Source organism: Dama dama, chromosome 20 (assembly GCF_033118175.1).
Source record: "Dama dama isolate Ldn47 chromosome 20, ASM3311817v1, whole genome shotgun sequence".
NCBI lineage: Eukaryota > Metazoa > Chordata > Mammalia > Artiodactyla > Cervidae > Dama > Dama dama.
In genome coordinates, this window is record NC_083700.1 from 82,697,340 (window position 1) to 82,703,053 (window position 5,714).

Here is a 5,714-nt window from a genome sequence, read left to right on the forward strand (position 1 = left end):
GTATACACACCTCTAAGACATATTAGGAATGTAGCCTTGAGGAATAGAATTTTATTATTAACACAATAAGGACATTTTAAATTAAATAAGGGAAATGTCAAGGTTAAGAAGGTAGAATAAAGCTAGATCAGGAATTTTCTCTCCCAGAATAAAGGGATTTTTTAATTTGGATTTTATATTTTTTAAGAGGATTAAAAATACTAACCACAAAACAAAAGCTGTTTAAAATAGCCAAATAAATCATCAGAAGCAGCAGCTGGTAATAAGAATAATAAAATTTAATTACAAATCAAAAAGTGGTTGCCAAGGGCAGATACAGAAGATTCAGTATAGCAGGCTGAATAGTGTGGCTCCTTAGCTGCTCCCAAACACTAGAATTAGTACTGAATAAAAAATTAGGGAAGATACAATTCTAAAACTTCATGCTATTAATAACATCCAGATTGGAAAGAAGCAGGATAATGGGGAACTATGGAGCAGGCAGTTCTATTGAAGTTCTTTTTTGAATTGAGTTGTTGGGTTTTTTGTTGTTGTTGAGTTTTAGGAGTTCTTTATATATTCTGGATATTAATCTTTTAACAGATGTATAATTTGCAAATATTTTGATTCTGTTGACAGTGTCCACTGTGTTTTTCATAATTTTTTCATAGAAATTAGTGTTCTATAATAAATAATGCCACAGATTCTGAAATTAAGCTTACTGAGTTGGAATATTAGCTCAACTACTTATTGACCATCTGATCTTGGACAAGCAATTCAAACATTCAAATTTAGTTTCTTATTATATCAAAATGGAAAATAGTGTCTGGAATACGGCTAGGTATTATATGAATGTAAGACTTACATAATGAAATAACCCAATATAAAATACTTAGCCTAGTTCCCAGAGTATGTTTAATGAACTATAGCCTACATTAAAATAAAATTGACCATTCATTCTTCATTCTGTTGAACTTCTGGAGTAGAGAAAATGGGAGTATAGAAGTAATATGTAATGGAAGAGTGAAAGTGTTAGTCACTCAGTTGTATCCAACTCTTTAAGACTCCATTGGTTGTAGCCCGCCAGGGTCCTCTGTCCATGGAATTCTTCAGGCAAGAATACTGGAGTGGGTTGCCATTCCCTTCTCCAGGGGATATTCCTGACCCAGGGATTAAACTTGTCTCCTGATTACAGGCAGATTCTCTAGCATCTGAGCTACTAGGGAAAATATCTAATGGGGGAAAGACCTTAAATATACTCAGTATAAGCCTGTCATATAAAACCTGGGAAATATAAGGAGGATCAAAAGGGAAAGATTACAGGATTACAGGGCAAAATAATGGGAGAGCCAGTTAGAGGACTAGGGTATACTAATTCATGTTGGAAAGAGAGATTATAATATGTTTAATATACTTTTATACCATGAGTTATGTTTAATATACTTGTATATCATGAGTAACCAGCCCAAATGTCTATAACTATTGAACAGTAATTGTTGAATAAATGGTTGTAGAAAGAAAAATTTAAAAGAGAGTTTAGAATATTAATAGAATACAAATTAGATGCAAAAATCAGAGATAGTGAGGTCAGCCCTGAAATAACTGAAGCCCTATCTTTGGCCTGATATCCTAAGTTTTGTTTTTACTACCCTGCATAGAGAAGGAAAGAATCAGATCCACCTGGATTTTCTTTATTTGAGAAAGTTATTTCATCCTAGAGACCATAACTGGCTCTGGTTCTCAAGCCGGTTATTCAGGAACAATGGACCACAGCAAAACCCATTTTGAGAAGAATCAACCAAATTCATAGATGACAGAAAAGTGCTGAAGAAAATAGGACTGTCAATCTTCTGTTCTCCCAAACATGTCTTCAGAAGGCCCCACGTTTTACCAATCACCCAGTTTATATCCAAAAGATAATAAAAGCTGGACTCAAGTATAAACTTAAGAATATTTCAACCATGAGAAACCAAATAGGTACTTGACCCTGAACATCCAATAATTGATTTGGCAGCAGGGCAATGCAGTAAAAGATATATTCCAAATTGGGAAAGGAGTACATCAAGGTTGTATATTATCACCTTGCTTATTTGACTTATATGCAGAGTACATCATGTGAAATGCCGGTCTGGATGAAGCACAAGCTGGAATCAAGATTGCCAGGAGAAATATCAGTAACCTCAGACATGCAGATAACACTACTCTTTTGGCAGAAAATGAAGAGGAACTGAAATGACAGTGAAAGGGGTGAGTGAAAAAGGTGGCTTAAAACTTAACATTCAAAAAACAAAGATCATGGCATCCGGTCCCACCACTTCATGGCAAATAGATGGGGAAACAATGGAAACGGTGACAGACATTATTTTCTTGGGCTCCAAAATCACTGCAGTTGATGACTGCCACTGTAAAATTAAAAAACCCTTGCTCCTTGGAAGAAAAGCTATGACAAACCTAGACAGCATATTAAAAAGCAGAGACATTACTTTGCCGACAAAGGCCCATATAGTTAAAGCTATGGTTTTTCCAGTAATTATTCATGGATGTGAGAACTGGGCCATAAAGAAGGCTGAGCACTGAAGAATTGATGCCTTTGAACTGTGGTGTTGGAGAAGACTCTTGAGAGTCCCTTGGACTGCAAGGAGATCAAACCAGTCAATCTTAAAGGATATTAGTCCTGAATATTCATCAGAAGGACTTGCTGAAGCTGAAGCTCCAATACTTTGGCCACCTGATGTGAAAGACTGACTCATTTGAAAAGACTCTGATGCTGGGAAAGATTGAGGGCAGGTGAAGAAGGGGATGACAGAGGATGAGATGGTTGGATGGCATCACTCACTCAATGGACATGAGTTTGAGCAAGCTCCAGGAGTTGGTGATGGACAGGGTAGCCTGGTGTGCTGCACTCCACGGGGTAGCAAAGAGTCGGACACAACTGAGTAACTGAACCAAACTGATGTGAAATAAAGTAGTACCTTTAGAATGGGAGAATAAAGATCTCCAAAAATATGGTTCTTAAATAAGCAATAATGACACTCGGAAAAGTGATCAAAAGTAACTTTTTCAGAACTCTGGAAATTAACAATATATGAGTGTTATTTCAAGAAAATGACAGAATTATAGTAAGAATAGCAAGCTTGATGGTGCTTTTACTTTCCCTGTTCCAACCCTAACTCCTCAGCTCCATAATAGTCTTGAAAACCAACAACATTGTAACATCAGTAGCTGTGAAAAGTAGTAGCCAAGGAGCCATTGGTAGAGTCAGAGTACTCCTAAAAAAACATATCCAGGAAATTATCATTTTTTTTACTTACTCTGACAACTCCTGAAAGGCTGCACTCTCAGAGTTTGTTTTTATTTGACCTAATTCAGGGCCTACTCTGTATTAACAGACCTATCTCAGGGATGTTTTTCAAAAAATAATCAGTGGTAACTGCTTAGCAGTTCAGCTGTCTGTGTCAGTAGCACCAGTTGTGACTAGCAAGAGACTGACAAATTATAGAAAAAAATGTAGATGTAGATCTCCAAAGAGTGCTTTGAAAAGCCCTGATATATTCCTGGGAATTCAGAAGCTCACGTGCCCAGGAAAGACCATAGAAGGTCATAATCTATCACCTCTAACTGAGGAAGTTTTGTATAAGCAAATCATGAAAGCTAAAACAGAGTTATAAATTTCCTGCCAGATCCTTAAAAGGCATGTCCTATCACATACAGGGCCCCTCAGTCAAGGCTGGAATACTTGTCAGTTTCATGTACTAAGGAAATCTGTTTAATAGTTAGCTGACTATTGAACTAACTAAAAAGAAATATCAGAATTAGACCAGGAAAGTCACTAAACAAATAAACATCAGGGGCAATAAAACAAAAAGCAGAGCATAAAGGATCAGGAAGAAGAGGAAATCTTTTCCAGAGTTGCCACATTATAGAACTTAAAATATTAAGTTTCCCAAAAAAAGTGTAAAACATGCAAAGAAATGGGAAAATGTGGCCCATGTATAAGGGGAAAAATCCAGTCAATGCAAATTATCTCTGGAAAAGTCCAGACATTTGACTTAAAGATTTTTAAATCAGGCACTTTAAATATATTCAAAGAATCAAAGAAAATCATGTCTAATGCATTAAAGGATAAGGTGTGAAAATCATATGTAACCAAATAGACTATTATTAAAGAGACAGAAATTATTTTTAAAAAAGAATCAAATAGAAATATTGAAATTGGCTTTTCCTGTGGGAGCCACCAGGTTGAGAGGAGCCTGGCCTTCTCCTCTCCCCGCCATGGCCTGTGCTGGTCCACTGATAACAGTGTACTCCAAAAGGGGGAATCATCTGGCAAAAATGTCACTTTGACCGCTGTGGTCAAGGCTCCCATTCAACCAGATGCTGTTAACTTTGTTCACACCAACTTGTGCAAAAACAACAGACAGCCCTATGCTGTCAGTGAATTAGTAGTTCACCAAACCAGTGCTGAGTCTTGGGGTACCAGCAGAGCTGTGGCTTGAATTTGAGGGTTCAAGGTGGCGGCATTCACCGTTCCGGCCAGGGTGCTTTTGGAAATATGTGTCGTGGGGGCCGCATCTTTGCACCAACCAAGACCTGGCGACATTGGCACCGCAGAATGAATACAACCCAGAAGCGATATGCCATCTGCTCTGCACTGGCTGCCTCAGCCTTACCAGTGCTGGTTAAGTCTAAAGGTCATCATATAGAGGAAGTTCCTGAACTGCCTTTGGTGGTTGAAGATAAAGTTGAAGGCTACAAGAAGGCCAAGGAGGCTGTTTTGCTTCTCAGGAAACTTAAGGCCTGGAATGATATCAAAAAGGTCTACACCTCTCAGTGAACAAGAGCTGGCAAAATGAAAATGAGAAACCATTGCCATATCTAGCACAGGGGACCCTGCATAATGAGGACAATGGTATCATCAAGGCCTTCAAAAACATCCCTAGAATTACTCTGCTTAATGTAAGCAAGCTGAACATTTTGAAACTTGCTCCTGGTGGTCACGTGGGACATTTCTGCGTTTGGACTGAAAGTGCTTTCCGTAAGTTAGATGAGCTGTATGGCACTTGGCGTAAAGCAGCCTCCCTCGACAGTAACTACAACCTCCTCATGCACAAGATGCTCAATACAGACCTTAGCAGAATCTTGAATAGCCCAGAAATCCAAAAAGCACTCCGAGCACCACGCAAGAAGATTCATCGCAGAGTCCTGAAGAAGAATCCACTGAAAAATTTGAGAATCATGTTGAAGCTTAGCCCATACGCAAAGACCACGTGCCAGAACACCATCTTTGGACCTGCCAAGAACCACAAAATCCGCATGGATAAGGCAGCAGCAGCGCAAGAAGCCAAATCAGATGAGAAGGGGATTCAGGGCAAGAAGCCTGTGGTGGGAAACAAAGAAAGGAAGGCTGCTGGCGATAAGAAGCTGAAGAAGCTTGTAGTGGGAAAAAAGGCTGCAGGGACCACGAAACCAGCAGCTGAAGAGAAGCCCACAGAAAAGAAACCCACCTCAGAGGAAAAGAAGGCTGCTGCATAAACTTAAATTTGCTTATTCCATAAATGCCAAATCACTTTGGACAGCTAATTTTGAATGAAGACCTGAACAAAGAGGCATGAGAAACATGGGGGGAAAAAAAAAAAAAAGAAGTAGTGAAATTGGAAAGTAAATAATTAAAATTAAAAATTCATGAGAGAAATACAAATCAAAAATACAGTGAAGCACCACCTCGCACTATCATC

The 5,714-nt window shown here is 38.5% G+C and overlaps 1 pseudogene; it reads left to right on the plus strand.

Annotated features, from left to right (window-relative positions):
• Nucleotides 1-4,251: 4,251 nt before the first annotated feature.
• LOC133040291 (large ribosomal subunit protein uL4-like) lies at nt 4,252-5,511 on the plus strand (annotated as a pseudogene).
• Nucleotides 5,512-5,714: the final 203 nt, after the last annotated feature.